This window comes from Nipponia nippon, unplaced genomic scaffold (genome assembly GCF_047370975.1).
Source record: "Nipponia nippon isolate SJK-2023a ecotype South Korea unplaced genomic scaffold, ASM4737097v1 scaffold_8, whole genome shotgun sequence".
NCBI classification, from domain to species: domain Eukaryota; kingdom Metazoa; phylum Chordata; class Aves; order Pelecaniformes; family Threskiornithidae; genus Nipponia; species Nipponia nippon.
In genome coordinates, this window is record NW_028262402.1 from 3,584,810 (window position 1) to 3,601,848 (window position 17,039).

Consider the following 17,039-nt stretch of genomic DNA (forward strand, 5'->3'; position numbering starts at 1 on the left):
GCCAGGTTCACATTTGATAGGGAAGAAAATCAGAAGTTGGTTTTTTCAATCTATCCAAGCACCTGATGTTAAACTATCAACAGCAGAGAACTACCTTAAAAAAATCTGCCTTAGCACTTTGTGTTTTTCCATTAAAATATAATCAGTCACCCTTCTGCTTCACTAAGTCAGCTTTTCTTTTTTGGCATGCCTGAATGCATAAATAGTTTTGAAGATTTTGACTTATACCAATCCATGCTTCAGTTTCCCTGTTTATACATTCACACATCTCAGAGCCAAACAGAAGTATTGAATCATGCAGTCTGTTCACTTGCTTAACTCAGGCCAGCTACTTTCATCCAGTTATTTCATCCTACAGGGAGCCCAATAACGTCTGTCTGCATAAAGGTGATAATAATGCATGAGTTTTTCACTGAATTTTAGAACATTAATTACATGACATTAATTCTTTTAAGGTATTTTGAAATTTGCTGCAGAAACTTAATCTGAGAAGTTTATGCCATGCCAAAAACCAATATTTGGTGACTCTGGGTAGTATATAAAGTTAGGATCATATTGAATAATCATTACATGTCTGTTTTCAAAATTAGTAATATAAAACATTAATTGCCTTTGATTAGTTGCAGGAAAGGCACTTGAAAAAAAGAATATTACCACACCAATTAAAAACAGTAATAATTTTACCATCTTCTCTCTGAACTGAGTTTAATTCGTACTCATCCGAGGTTTGTTAGATCTGCAGGTCTCAATAAACCGACATACAGATTAATTCTGGGTGAATCCTCTTTTGATTAAGAAAAGTTTATCAAGTTCCAAAACAAGTGAGCCTGTCTGTTAGAGGCACTGCTGCCATGGAGCAACCATTGTTGGTGGTCCAACAACTCAAGACTTGTTGAAAGAAAGATGAAAATGTTGAACTAAAACCATAATATTCCAACAGAATTGAAGTATTTCCTTCCCACACACTGTCCACTACTGATTTTTGTTGTTTCTTTTCATTTTTATCTGATATGGCAGTAGATGGTGTCATTTCCCATGCAACTGTCCTAATCTAGTCTGAAGTACTATTAGATGTCGGTCTAATATGCTGTAGCAGTATGTTGTAAACATCATAGTGATTTGGCAAAATGTATGTCAGTATTACTTTAAAATATTTGTCCTTTCAGAGGTTATATACTTTCTCTAAACAACTAGCTATTCAAAGAACCTAGTTTACTCCAGCTGTAATTTTTCTATTAATTTCTTCCATATTTTGAGAAAGCAAACAGGTTTTATGGTTATTAATGAAAACTTCATATTTTTCTAAAATGATAAAATAATATTTTGTTCTTGGAAAATGGAGGGTGTTCAACTTATGTGCCTTCTTTTAAGAAATGCTCATCAAAGATGAATTATGTAGGCTAAGCTAGTCTTTAGACATTGTTCAACTTGTGTTCATGGTTTCTTCACTCTTTCCTATTCACAGAGTTTCAGTGGTCCCTGAAGTAGTAATGATTACTTCCCAATAGGATGACTATGCTTCTTTTCAGGAGAGATATATCAACATTTCTGAGATGATTTCCAAACAAGTAGCGATTTTTTTTCTGAGATCTGGTGCACTTTCACAGAAATTTGTGATACTCTGGAATTCTGTAAACACAGCTGACTGGTTAGAGCACACCTTCTGCTTCACCTTTAACCAAAAAAAATCCAGTTTGCACCTCTGAAAGAAATTGCTCTGTGCTGAGAACTAAAACACAGGACATGGTAACAAGTGGGAGATTAATTTCAAAAGCACATGCCAGAACTGAACTAAAACAGTAGCACAGAGAAGCTCATAGGCTTATCTTTTTCCATGGTTCTTTATTCTGAATGGACCCAGCTACAACAAACAGTAAACTGCTTCTGCCTTGTGGAAGGAACAAGAGAGACATTTAGAGAAAGGTATAAAAATGGAGATGAAAAAGGCAGGTAAGCAAGGACAGACCAGAATAAGGGAAAAGAGGACTGCCCTTATAATCGTGTGGTGTGTTGTTTTGTTTTTTTTTTTTTCAAACAATACGAATAAATAAAAATGCGTAATAAATTAATAGTGACTAAAGTGAAAATCTTTTGGAAAAAAAAAAGGCAAGAGCTCACTGCTTCAGCTGGTATGCTGGAAGAAATTTCTCTGACTGGTCCTTTTCTGCATTGGAACATGATTTTCGGTGATCCTGCTGAGCTTCTCATATAAAAATTCTAGGCTGTCAAATAAGTGAAGAGAAATTCTTAAACATTGTTGGCTTCATTTTACAGGAATCTAAGAGGCCACCGTAATACTTGCTTCGTGTGTGAAGAGAAAATGATGGTAATAAAACCTTCTTTCTGAACTGTGTTCCATGTCTGTCCAATGCCTATCTAGGGAACAAAAGGCAAAACTACTTTCTCCAGGATCATGATAATCAGCAAGACAGTTTTCCTTAGCCTTCTCCTAAGTTAAAATACTTCCCTTTAGTATCTTTAAACAAAGTCATCTCTCTCACTTTCTGACATTCATTCCAGAAGCACAGACCAGAGAGAATAAAGATTTTTGAATCCATTTCAGGTTTCTTTCAAATCTAGTTCGGGGTCAAAATTCAGCATAATGAAAAGTAAAAGTGTATGAGATGTTAATTTGCTAAATGCCTCACGTGCTCCCTTGTTTTTCACTGAACCCTGCCCCTGCTCAGTACTCCTAAGGTCAAGGCATTTAAGAGAAGTTCCATTTTCAGAAGCTTGATTATCAGGACATGTAACACTTAGTTTTAGAGGCTTAAGGATGTTTTCCTTTGCACTCAGTGTTGTTTATGCTGGGAGACCCTTTGTGGGTTTTTTTATCATAGTCATACTACCTCTTCCTCTTCCTCCTAAGGGAAAAACAGGCAATATAATTTCTACTGTTAAAATCTTTTGATGCTATCATCGCCACACAGATCTGAAAGCTTATATTAGTTTTCACTGTTGCCTACAGTATTATTGAATGGTTACTGTAAAAAATGGTGTTTTTCTGAAATGTTTGATACAGGTTTTTCATGCACCTTTAATTTTAACAAATGATTGCAAGGAAAAAAAAAATACATTAGCTCTGTAAAATATTGAAAAAAAACCCCAAACCCTATGAAGAAAATCTGACATACATAACACCCAGAGTTCAAGTGTATAGAAAATGCAGTGTAGGAGGCAATTTTATTTCCAGGGAGAAAGCTAGAGTAATTTTGAGAGTACATACATTCTCCTTCCTCTCCAGGACCTCTTCAATAACAAAAAGTGACGGGAGATGTAATATCTAGTGTTAGCCCGAGAGTATGTTTTAGCAATACAGTCTGATTTTTTTTTCCTTTCATGTTTACGTCTTACACAAACTTGGCAGATACCTGTTGGCAGCTTGAGAGTGGATTGACAGAAAGAGTTTGCTCACTTTTTTTTTTTATCTACAGGCAAATATATTTTTCTTGCTCATCTATATTAATTTTCATCCAAAATTGTTCATCTGTGAGCTTATTCATTTTCTCCTCATGCTGTTACTGAATAGGGTGTCAATTTTTGGGAGGCTAATGCTAGTGTAGTGAGTGCAAAGCAAATTATAGAATGACCAGGTGCAATGGAAGGTGCATCTCAGAATTACTATTATTAACATTTCTATCTTGGCCTTCCTTGAGAGGAAGGAGAGAAAAAGAGCTAAATTAATACTGATTTTTAGAAGAATGCATTAAAATAACTGTCCCTTAAAGTTGCAGAATCATGTAGGCAAGGTACATAACTTAGGCTGAAGAACACTGAGGAGCAACAGAAGAGCAGTAAGGAGATGCAATCTTCTATTTGTATGACTAACACATGAAATATTTGGCCATCTGCAGCTCATTCCCCTTGAAGCAAAGGAATTTGTTACCTAGCCATGTGCAGAGCTTTCTAGGCGATGAAGAGCAATCCTAGCAACTCCTCACTTTACCTGTCTTCCTTAGCTGTAGTACCGTAAGCAAGAAAGAGACATGCAGTGGCAACAATCAACCTCCCAGAATGTAAAGAAAATAGTTTTATTACAAAGAGAAAATGAAAAATAGCAAACAAACAGGAAAGATGAGCTGTCAATATTAAAGATAAGATATAACTCAAATTTTTTGGAAGTAAATCATGTGAAAAAATTACTCTCCAGTATTTTTTCAGCAAGACATAAGTGTTTTGTTGTTTTTTTTTTTTTAAGAATAATTTTTGGTACAAAATACTATCTCAAGAATACAAAAAAAACAGGATTTCCCTGTCCTGGTTTCAGCTGGGATAGAGTTATTTTCTTCATAGTAGCTAGTATGGATCTATGTTTTGGATTTGTGCTAAAAACAGTGTTGATACTACAGGGATGTTTTTGTTATTGCTGAGCAGTGCTTACACAGAGTCAAGGCCTTTTCTGCTTCTCACACCACCCCACCAGTGAGCAGCCTGGGGGTGCACAAGAAGCTGGGAGGGAAAACAGCTGGGACAGCTGACCCCAACTGACCACAAGGCTATTCCATACTATATGACATCATGTTCAGTATATAAAGGTGGGGAAAGAAGAAGGAAGGAGGCAGATGTTCGGAGTGATGGCATTTGTCTTCCCAAGTAACCATTATGCGTGACGGAGCCCTATTTTCCTGGAGATGGCTGAACACCTGCCTGCCGATGGGATGTAGTGAATGAATTCCTTGTTTTGCTTTGCTTGTGAGTGCAGCTTCTGCTTTACTTATTAAACTGTATTTATCTCAACCCACAAGTCTTCTCACCTTTACACTTCTGATTCTCTCCCCCATCCCACTGAGGGGAGTGAGTGAGCAGCTCTCTGTTGCTTAGTTGCCACTGGGGTGAAACCACGACATCCCTAAGTCTGAAAGAGCAAGACCAAACTTCTTGGGATATTTCAGCCCCTTAAGAAATCCACTACCCTATGCTAGGAATTTTAATTAAAAGACATAGGTATTTATATCACAGTAGCACTAGTCTTAGCCACCTAGACCTCACTTTGTAAAGATTTTACTAACGTAGAAGAAAAATGTCAATCTGTCATAAGAAGTGGAGACAGTCCAAGTAGCACAAAGAAATCATCTTTTCATTTTGATGGAGCAGCTAATTCTGGAAACCATTTCCAGGCACATTAAGGACAAAAAAATCATCAGAAGCAGTCAGCATGGCTTCATCCAGGAGAAGTCATGCTTGAACAACCTAAACTTCAATGAGGAAGTAACTGGTCTGGTAGACAAGAGGAGAGTGGTAGATATTGTCTACCTGGACTTCAGTAAGGTCTTTGACACCGTCTCTCATAAGATCCTCACAGTGAAGTTGAAGTAACAGGCTGGATGAGCAGACAGTGAGGTGGATTGAAAACTGGCTGGATGGCTGGGCCCAGAGGGTGGTGATCAGTCTAGTTGGAGCCTAGTAACTAGCAGTGTAAGCCAGGGATCAGCACTGGGTCCAGTCCTTTTCCACATCTTCATTGATGATCTGGATGATGGGGCAGAGAGTACCCTCAGGAAGTTTGCCAATGACATAAAACTGGGAGGACAGTGGGACCTTGACAGGCTGGAGAAATGGCATGACAGGAACCTCATGAGGTTCAACAAATGGAAGCCCAAAGTCCTGCACCTGGGATGGAGAAAAAACGCAGACACCAATATATGCTGGGGATAATCCAGCTAGAAAGCAATTTGGCAAAAAAGGACATGGGGGTCCTGGTCCAAGTCGAACATGAGCCAGCAAAGTACACTTGCAGCAAAGAAGGCTAATGATATACTGGGATGTATTTGACAAAGCATTGACAGCAGGTTGAGGGAAGTGTTCCTTCCCCTCTACTCAGCACTGATAAGACCACATCAGGAGTACTGTGTCCAGTTCTAGGCTCCTCAGTACAGGAGAGACATTGATAGCCTGAAGAGAGTCAAACAAAGGGCCAGGAAGATGATTAGGGCACTGGAAAATCTCCCATATGAGAAAGGGCTGTAAGAGCCAGAACTGTTCAGCCTGGAGAATATATATATATATATGGGTATATAAATACCAGCAGGGAGGGTATAAAGCAGATGGATCCAGGCTTTTTTTGGTGATGTCTACTGACAGGATCAAAGACAATGGGCACAAACTGAAACACAGAAGGTTCCCTTTGAACATCAGGTAACACTTTTTTACTTTAAGGGTGGCTGAGCACTAGAATAGGTTGCCCAGGGAAGTTGTGGAGTCTCCACCCTTGGAGAGTTCTCCAAAAGTCATCTGGACACGGTCCTCAGCAGCTGACTTTAGATGGTCCTGCTTGAGCAGGGTAGTTGGACCAGCTGACCTCCAGAGGTCCCTTCCAGCCTCAACCATTCTGTGATTCTGTGATTCTGTGATTCCATGATTCTGTTTTCAAAAACAATGATGTTCAGTGTTGACATCCAAGTTTATTCTCTGCTCTGTGAGTCCTCCTGAGGTGAGTGATCTGAAAAACACTAAAAACACTGTTCACCAGGCTTTGCATGGTTTGTATGTCTTTTTCACAGTACCACATGGAAAACACACAGAAAGTAAGCATCTCTGTGTTTTGTCTATGCTCCGTCAAACTCCTTTTACTCTTTTTTTTTCTATATACTGTAAAGAGTAAAATTAAAATAAAGAATTGATTGTTCAAATTCATCTTCATATTAGATATCGAGGAAATTTTTGAGTAGCTGGTAAGTTCCTATATGTAGAGCTATATAACTTACTTCATAAATCTGTTAGCAAGATGACATCATACAGACAAAACAGTACTTGTTAATTAAGCACATGTAAAATTACTACTCTTATCAATGAAAAAAATAACACCTCAGTCTTTTATAGCCTTTTAAATTCTACACTCTGAATTTTATTATTGCAAGAATGTGAAATGAGAAGCAATGAAATTACTTGTCCAAGCTTATATAAAAGTTCAACAGCAGAGCTTAAATTAAAATTAGGCATCCTTAGTCCTAGCTTAATGGTTCTGCTATTAATAGCTATCTGCTGTGCAGCAAGATATGAAATATCTGCAAAACATTTCTAAGACAAGAGCTGAAATAACTGGTTGCTCCCTTGTAGTTCTACTGTTAGTTTGTATCCCCACAATAATATAAAACCAGTAGCATGAATTACCAATACAGTAGGGATTTGAAAGTTATTCTGTTGGAATTGTAGCTATATTGATGGACTTAACAAAAACTGACTTCAGTGCAGCCTATTTAGTCATCAGCAAGAATTCTCTTGGTGAAAGGGGCTTTCTGAAAAGCGCCGATTTTCTGAATGCACTCTTCCATTTCCTGGTTACGCCAGTACAAAATGCTTGGAAAATCTGTGAATGGCCAAATATTTACAGCTGTTCTCGAGCTGAAACAAGTGCTCATGGGTTACAGCTCAGAATTTGATCCAAACCTTAGAAAACACAAATGGTTTGTGAGAGTCTATAGCTGTCCTGTTGTACACTAGGTAACTTACCTATGCTGATCAAACCTATCAAGAAAAGGAAATCTTAGACGTATAAGTAGAAAAATGATTTGCAATAGACCACAAACATCCATAGACCCCCCAAGAAGTCTTGTTGTCTATATATGTATCCTGCATTGTAGGCCATATTTCCCATTCTGGTAGGTCATTATTTCTAAGAGTGGAATGAAAGGTTTTGTGCTATAAATGTATGTAAACATTTGTATCTGCAGTTCTGCCCTGCTTCTGAGATAATCTTTAACTTTTCTCAGCCTCCCTTTTTATTTCCCAAAATATGTTCTCTTATACTCTATATTTCCTTGTGCTGTCTTCCTATTTGTATCACCTCAGGATATTCCTGCTCCATATTGACTGGATTTGTCTATTATGTAGGTTCAGGAAGAAGCATTTATTATACATAACATTTTTAAATCTTTGGGTTGGGCTGCAGGGGAGATTCATATCAGCAAAGTACAAACATACCAGAACCAACTTCTCTTATGTAGTATACGGTTTTCTCTGAGGCAAGGGAAAATATGGTGTCTGAGATATGCTGCTGTATCTAAATATAAGAGAGGGGAAGGGATGAATAAAAGAAACCTTTGATAACTCAGGAAAATATTTTCTGAACTTGCTACTGTGAATATGAGTAATTTTGTGACACAATGCTATATTATTAACTTAAACACCTTAAATTCCTCTCTAACTAGGTCTTGTGTATGGTATTTCACAAATTCTGCCCCAGGTACATTACCTTGTGCTTTCCCAATGGTTAAGATAAAAGCTCCCTTTATTAGAACGTCAGGTCATTGCAGAAAAACAAAAAATTATAAAGGCACAGATTGTTGACATTTTTTCCCTTATCCCTCTCAAACTGAACCTAGTAAAAGCTCTTGGGGCAAGCTGGAGAAGAGAGTTGTCCATTAGAACTTCATCTTCATGGTAGGAGCATCTATGATAACAATAACGGTAAAGGTGTATCATTTTTATTTGAACTAGAAGCAGTATTTTTCATGTATTGAAGAAATTCTGGAAGAAATAAATGTCTCATTCCAAGTAGTGAAGACTAAAGATAAATGGAAAGACACCTCTCATTTAATAAGTGGAGATTTCCAGATTAAATACTGCCCAGACCTTGATATACCTCTCTTTATGAATTTACTCAGCAGATGCAGGCTGGAAGAAGCAAAATATTTACTATGGATGTGATTTTTTGAAACTCATGTCTGAGTATCAGAGAAAATAAAAAACAGTTGAATTCCTTGTTTCAAGTCAAGACAATTTCAGTTGTCTCTAAGGTAAAAAAAAAATAATCTAGGGAGCCAGTTATCCAGGAAACAAGATTATTCAGTAATGTGACATTTCTGTACGTACTTTATTGTGTAATGGTACACAGTCATAGAAACAATGCCCATTAATTTCTGAGAACCAAACTGTAAATGTCATTTACCATAAATAGTTTCATAAATGACCCTTTATGTTACATGGAACCTTTTTTTACTGAAAAGTTTATATCAGCATGAAGAGGGATCATTCTTGATTTGAACTTTAAAATGTTTAAGTAGAAGATGACACTAACCGAAGACACTGAGCAAATAGAGTGAATACCTTTGCTGGTATAAATTCTGAGTGTATATTATAAATAATATAAATTTATAATATAATGTATTTATAATATATAAAATATATAATGTAAATTACTGAGCGTAAATTTTAGTGTTATCAACAAGAACTTCATGGGATTTTATGGTCAATAATTGGCAAAAACTGCTTTCACTGTACCTTTTGAAAATATATACTAGCTCTAAGGGAAACAAGTGTAGATTTAGATATACTTTTGTAAATGAAAGTTTTGGGTATACATGTAGATAAGTTAGTTCTCAGATTTTGGCAGTCTTTACAGACAAAGTTTTAATATCACGTACATCATGATACTATGAAGAATATATTTCCTTCTTTACGAAATAAAATATCAGGTTTTCTTCACCCCATTTTGAAAGAATAAAGTTTCACTTGTTTTGCCTGTCATGTATTTTTCATTACAGATATTTATGAATAATGAACCTTTTTAGAGCCAAATTTTATACATGGCTCAATTCAGCAAAATTCTCAAGCCTGTGCCTAGTTTTCAGTATTTTGGCTAAAAGACCTTAATTCTGAAACTGGAGATGGTCAGTTTTTCCCTTGTAAGGTAGTAAGTTGTAGTCTCTGCAGCTGGTATTGCATTATCCCTTAACACAGAATTGCAGAAGCAAAGGGGAGAATTTTTGAAAAGCCCTGGAGACTTCTGGAGAGCAGGGCTATGAGAAGCACAGCAATCAAGGGAATGCACTAACATCACAAAACATTCTGTGTTACTCAGCAAATAACTCACTGTGTTTTCTATCTGTTTCAGATTTTAGAAGCAGGGATAAACAGACCTGATAATGACAGAGCGATCTTTTCTGGATTTGAAGGTTGTATAAGTATGTGGTTTTGAATTAAGTAAGAAATTTACCTTAAGTGTTAATCTTGTAATAGTTGTGTTCCTTCGCCCTGAAGCAGGGGAAAGAACCAGTAGAGTGAGACTGAGATAATGCATTTTAAAAGTCTATGATGATATCAGTCTCTGGTGATCCTTTCCTGACCTTTAAAGCAAGTTCTGCGAGGCTCGTATTTATCCCAAAGGATGCAAATACTTTATTTTTTTTTTCTTTTTGTCTTTTAGATAGTGCATTTTTATTCATTCAGTTATTCGTATTTGCCCTCTTTACATACAAATGTGTGGAGATTTCTGTTGTTATGAATTAAACCAATTTGCTTTCTGGTTACTCTTGCTAGTTCCTAAAGATAATGGAATTGTTGATAAGTTATTGCATATTTTTTTCCATGTTTTCACTGGAACTTATCACAAAAAATGCATAAAATGATATGCAATAACTGGAAATAGTGAGCATGCAAGTGAATTTTTTTTTCTTTCTTGGAGAGGAGAATTCTTAATCACAATCACTTTCAGGTGTCTAATAGCCATTAAGTTCATGCTTTCTCAGAAATCATGGAAGACAGACAAAACCAGCTATGTGTAGGGTTTCTTCTTTCTGAACATAAGAATGGCTGTAATTTTAACCTGAGAGCTTTCTTTTTATAGAGAAATAAGGCACATTTATGATCATTCAGTGTCCTGCAAAAAAGGTATGGCTAATAACATTGTCTGATGATGTTCTGATGGAATTAATTTGGGCAAGCTGAAATAGTCAATATTATGACAAAGAAAATGTTTCAATGCTGTTCCAACAACAAAGTTGTTCTGACAGCTCTTGTGAGATTTAAATTAATAAAGTCTTCCTGTTTAGAACTTAAAACACTTTGGCATATTTTTTCAGGAATGCAGCAATCAGTATGCTATTATGTAACATTTCTGGCTGAGATTCATAGTTTGTGGGTTGTATTAATGGATTAATAGATTTTAATGGCAGAAGTAATTGCTGTTATTCGGAAATCTAATCTGGTTAACATAGGACATAAAATTTTGACGTGTGTTTCACCCTCAGAACCATGTATTTTCATGACATAGAGCTTATCTTTCTGAAGAATATTTAAAATTTTTCAGATATTTCAAATTATGTGTAATTCTTAATGCACCTCAGTAAGTTGCTTCTGCAGGCAAGCATTCTGATGATAAAAACTTGAACATTGTATCGGTTTATCAAGCAAAAATTTTAAACAATTTTACAGATAAATTGATATTCTCTATTAATATTGATTATGTGGAGATGATTTTGCCTTGTTTTTTTTTTGCCAGTGGAGCAAGAAGATAGGTCTAGCATTTCTCATGGATAGAGACTTTTCTGGTCATTGAAACATTCTTACAATTCTCTGAGTCTTCATAATTTTCAGTATATTTTTGTATGTAGATCCCTGAAGATCACCTTGTACACAAACTGTTGTCTTGTCAATCACATATTTAAAGAATACAGAATTCCCCCAATCTCTGTTTATATATTCAAGAATGCTATAAATTCCTGTCACCTATAGTGACAATGTAAGCCCTTTTATATATTGTTCAGAATTAATTGAAACTTGCATTGGGCTAGTTTGCCACAGTACAAAATAAGGGTAAATTTGTCATGCTGTCTCTTTGACATAAACATTCTTTTAAAATTGTCCTTAAAGTGCTGGAATTCGAACAAAAAATGTTTATGCACACTGTCATAATTTGTACAGATAGTCGTGAAAGGCATGCTTATTTCAGCAGGTGAGATTTCTGATGCCAATGATAAACCTTAGATGTCTGCACTGAACGTTAATTCATTGATCATAAAAAAACAGTCTCATGACAGAGACACTAAAAATTCTAGTGATTTCTGACCATGAAGCTCCCAGTAACAGTCATGTAAAAACCTACGTATGGATATGTTGTATGTTCTGTACTCCTAGAAGGACCAAAAAGACAGCAGAACCTTGGCTCAGTCTGCTTCATCAGATAATTTTTGTAACACTCATGAGGACTGGCTAGTTATGTAGTACATACTTTACTCTTACCAGACTCAAAGAAAGTAGAAATAACTAGATTATTTCCCAAAACACCTGTTCACAAGATGGTCCTCCTAAAACTTCTTTTTATTATACCAGTATTTGCTGTTTCATTTTTTAATTTCAGACTGCCTTGGAAATTAAAATAAACCAACTGCATTTGGGACAAGCTGAAGAGATAGAGAAAATGAAGACTATGATTAGCATATGTTATGAATTTAATATTTTAATGAATTTTAAAATTTGGCATGTAAAGTCATCTTTGTACACAGTTCATATATGACTCTCCAAAAAGATATGAATTTTGTGAATAATAAATAATTTCTCTATTGAAGAGAATAAGTTTCTATAACAAGTTTCTTAAGCAGAAAAAATATTAAAACAAAACAAAACAAAAAAACCAACACAAGAATTCAGAATTAAGGAAAAAAGATAGCAGGAAATTTCTGCATTCAAATCACCAGAGTAACAAAGGTCCAGAGCATTACCTCTGAACAACAGACTTCACAGAATTCATACAAAATAATAAAATGGAATTAATTGTAATGAATACCTTTTACCAGATAGAAAATGAAACACAAATGTAACATGAAAATGATATTAATACAACTAAAAACCTTCTCTAGAAGAAGTAAAATCCCAAACTGCTGATGTTCATTCTGTAAAATTCAGTGAAACTGGACATAAATACAGAAAGACTTAAGAAAACAGTGAAAAAAAGAGATTAAAGCCATCTAGTAATATGCAAATATTTAGCCAATTCAAACTGAACAACAAACATGACCACAGGTCTGAGCTAAACTATACATTTTCTATAAGAATATATAGTTATACATAGATTTTAATTTTTTATTAATTTCTATAGAGCCTGTTATACTTCCATCTGGTTTATAAAGTACTCAACCATTTACTATTTCAGGATCATTCAGAGCTCATGGTTACATATTGCCCAACCACCAAAAGTTAGGTTCTAGATTATTTCTTAAGGAAGCAAAATGGGTGGCCTGACCAGCCCTCATTTGAATCTCTTTATCTCCCATTTATTTCTTTGCTGAGCACATTTGAATGAGCAAGTTTGTCTCTGTAGGTGCCTAATGATGGTCATCAAACTCATATTGATCCAATTTCAAAATTTCATCATATAAAATTCACCCTGAAATCTGCAGAGTTCAAAATTGAAATATTATAGACTATTATTCACTTTTGAAAACCTAATTGAGCAAACCCACTCTTACAAAATTACAGAGCTGACAGCATTATAAAGTTTTTATTTAGCAATGTTTAGAAAGGAATACTTTTTCTTTCATTGTGACTCAACAGTACTTGTTCTATATGATAATGTCAGGCATTACCTGTATCCATGGTTATGAATGTGAAGTGCTACTTTTATACTGAAGCATACAGCTCTGCATAAGGCTGGTAGAAGATGGTTTTGTATCTTCTTGTTCTCATTTCCTGTAATTTCATTGTAGTCTGTCCTATTAATTGCTTACTTTTTACCTCACAGACATAACGAACTTCAGCAATTTACAGAGTTCAAGTAAGAATACACAACAAATAATTGATTTTCCCCTTTTTTTACCGAGCAAATTGGTTGTGAGCATCTCTCAAAATTCTCAAGCGTGTTAATTATTCTAAATTATTCCTGATTTTCAACAGTTCTTCAAATAATTCAAGCCATAAGTATACATTCTACAATTAGAATTTTGGCTTATACAGCTAACCAGTTTAATTAGTAATGCTTGCAAATTCCTTGCGTTACTGACTGACAACAAATTTACACTTGCATATTTGTCTGTAATATAAGGTACCAGTGTTGCTAGCTACATTAATATATCATCTAATCAAGAGGAAAAGCAGTAGTATTGCACACATCAATTTCATATCTAAAGAACACTAATTATCACATTCTCAAGGGAAAAATATATATTAAGAAATAGTTATTTCCCTGAATTTGCATGATTTCTCATGGTTTCATGGTAAGTTAAAAGCTGAAGTAAAGTAAACTGACATAAAAGGATTCCAGAATATGGTCGATTTTCTTGCAAATTCCAATGGTTTTCATATTTTTTTCCTAACATTTGCTCAGGTCTAATTGCTTACCTGTTTTAAAAAGATGTAACTTTTTCTGACAAAATCTTTCAGTCTAGCAAAGAGCAGATGATACACTTGCGGGTGTAGTGCGTTGGATGCTTCCCAGAGTTATGTGAATATGAGGCAGAAAAGTTAAATAAGAAAATCTTTATTTTACTGTAGAAAAATACTTACCTTTTGTACAGGAAACTAAAAATGTCTAAACCACATTTTTAGTTTTTTGATATTGTGAGCACATCTTTAGTTCAATAGGCACAGAAATAAATTCTACCCCTTTGTAGTGGAAAATGTTTTGGAAAGTACTAATCCTCTGGAAGGCAGGATGGAGGAAGAAACTATTTCATTATGTAGGACAAAAATTCTTTTTATGATTTATTAGAGGAACAGTAGAAATATCACTAGACTGGAATTCTGTTCAGTTGGTTATGTAAAGACTGACATATAAGTTTGTCATTGAATACCGAGTAGTCTTTTGACACTTTCACTACTTGAAATGTATGAAGTTAATCATGGGAAATTATTCCTGCCTCCAATATTCATGTTTTAATTTCATAATATTTGTAGCACAATTTTCAAAAGTGCCCAAGTAAATGAAGTCGAAGTTCTGTTGACTCTTAAAAGACTAAGGAGCTAGTAAAACCTACAGATTTAGGAGACATTTAGTCAAATAAGTAGTTATTAAAGGCTGGCTTTTGTACCTTAGTGACTTTGAAAATCAACTCAGAACCCCAGATACCTCAGAAAAATTCAAATGTCATTCAACTGACATTTGAACTTTCCTCTTGAAACCCTTGCATTTGCGCCTGACCATGCTGAAGTCAGTGGTCTTACACTTAGAGGACAGGATGAGTGATCTGAAAAAGCTTATTTATGTTTGTAGAATAATTATGTTAGATCTATGGCAAATGAGCTGTATGAATGCTATTGTTTTTGTCTGTCCTTGCAATGAGAGTACACTGTACTAATGTCTCTGAAATTTGGAAAAGTGAGAAAATATTGAAAACTGAAATGCATTCTAATTTTTTAATCTAGAGATCTCTAGCAAAACAACAGAATAAAAGGTGGTAGCTCTTGACTTGCCTACTTCAAGACAAACTTACATCCATCCAGTGTGAAAACTCCGTAACTAGTCATGAAAAGAACAATAATTGCTGATCTTGAGTCAGCTTTCAACCAGGCATGGATGACCACCACAGCTTTCTGATATCACTGAAGCTTCAAGGTTTTTATGACTTCTAAGTTCCTGATCTTTCTTATGTGAAAAAAATAATCTTTCTCATTATTTTTTTGAACATGTGCCTTTTACAAAAACCTTTGCTGATGATGTATTCCTAACATCTTTTCATTGTTTTGGTGATTGGACTTAAAGGGCCAGAAACAAAGTTAGATTATGTGCACTTAGGCATAACAAAGGGCCTGGAAAATAAGATTTAAAACATTTTTTGTTGTGTAAGGTGTATGATTAGGTTTTTACTTTTTCTTAAAGCCTTTTATTTCCTTTCTTGAGATTACACATTCATATTTCTTGTTACAATGTAAAAGACTGCATGTGTAAGCCAAGTATTTGTCTACAAAGTAGTAAAGTTGTCTCTCACTTTTTTTTTTCAGATAGCAAATATTAAGTACATCCATTTGTAATACATTTTTAATAATGCACTTCACTGAAGAAATTTCAGATTCATTCATATGTTATGCATGCTGGAAAGCTGAACTATGTCACACGCTTGCACACACTCCCTTTCAGGTTCCCTAATTCATTTTAAATCCTCTTAGACTTAAACAGTCTTTTTCTTGTAGAGAAACCATGCTGCAGAAGATAGGATTTCCCTCTGAGGCACCCACAACACATTATAAAATGGTGTGAATGGAATGCTCTGCTCCAAAGAGGATTACAAGAAAGGTGCATTCACTAAGTCACAGAGTTTACTCAAATTGGGAAATGCACTTGTTTTGTCCAAGGACCACCTCTTCATTCACAGAAATTAGAGAAACATAGATGACCAAATTCCATTTCACAAGCATATTCTAAGTCTGAGTAGATATTTTGTGAAATATTCCCCACAACACTCCTTTGGTGACCCATATCGAGTCTAATGTTTTGAATAATTTTTTCCTTTTCAAAAATCTCACAAAAAATATTGGATTTCTGAAGTCTGTTTCTTCAAGCCAGACTTTTTTATTTAATTAAAGCAAGAAACTGAAGGAGGAAAATACCTATTACAAAGTGTTTTTTCTTTTTTCCATCTCTCTTTTTCTTTGCTAGTGTCAAACAGATGGTTCCCAATGTATTTCTGGCTTATTTTTCTGGTAGAAACAAAAGACCAACATAATCTGTAGATTGAGAAGTTCTGCAGAAGTGCTTATTTATACATACTGAACACATGTGAACCTTTGATCTTGTTTGATCTGGTATATAAATATCCTGATCTGTTGAGTACACTTTGGTTCCATAGAATAACTCTTCGTGTAATACCATATGTACAACAGTATATGTTTGCAAATTTGAAAATTTGGGGCAGTTTTTTGTGGATATTTGCTTAAAATATGTTGTTGCAGCTAGTATTTCTGTTGGTCTGTTCATGAAAGAATACAAAAAAAGGATGCAACCTACATGGTAAAATTAGATTTTTTTTTCCAAAATATATATGTATTTTTAATGGGAGACAGACGCAGAAGAGAAAATGAAGAGTAATACTGGAGCAACTCTAGTATCAGGCCTGGGAACTAATAATTATACTTGTTTTGTACATTTTCTTTAATTTTCCTTAGTGAGAAAGCAGCACTAACAAAAAGAATCTTACAGAAAGTTCTGTCCTTTGGAGCTGACTAGCAATTCTTTGTACTTAGAGTAAATATATAAAGAGAGAGATGCAGACTTATGTGCATATATAAAATATAATATTGAATATATCTATATAATTTTATTGTTATGTAATAAAATGTTATACTTAATATTATGTGTGTTGCACACACACACATATATATATTTGTTTTTT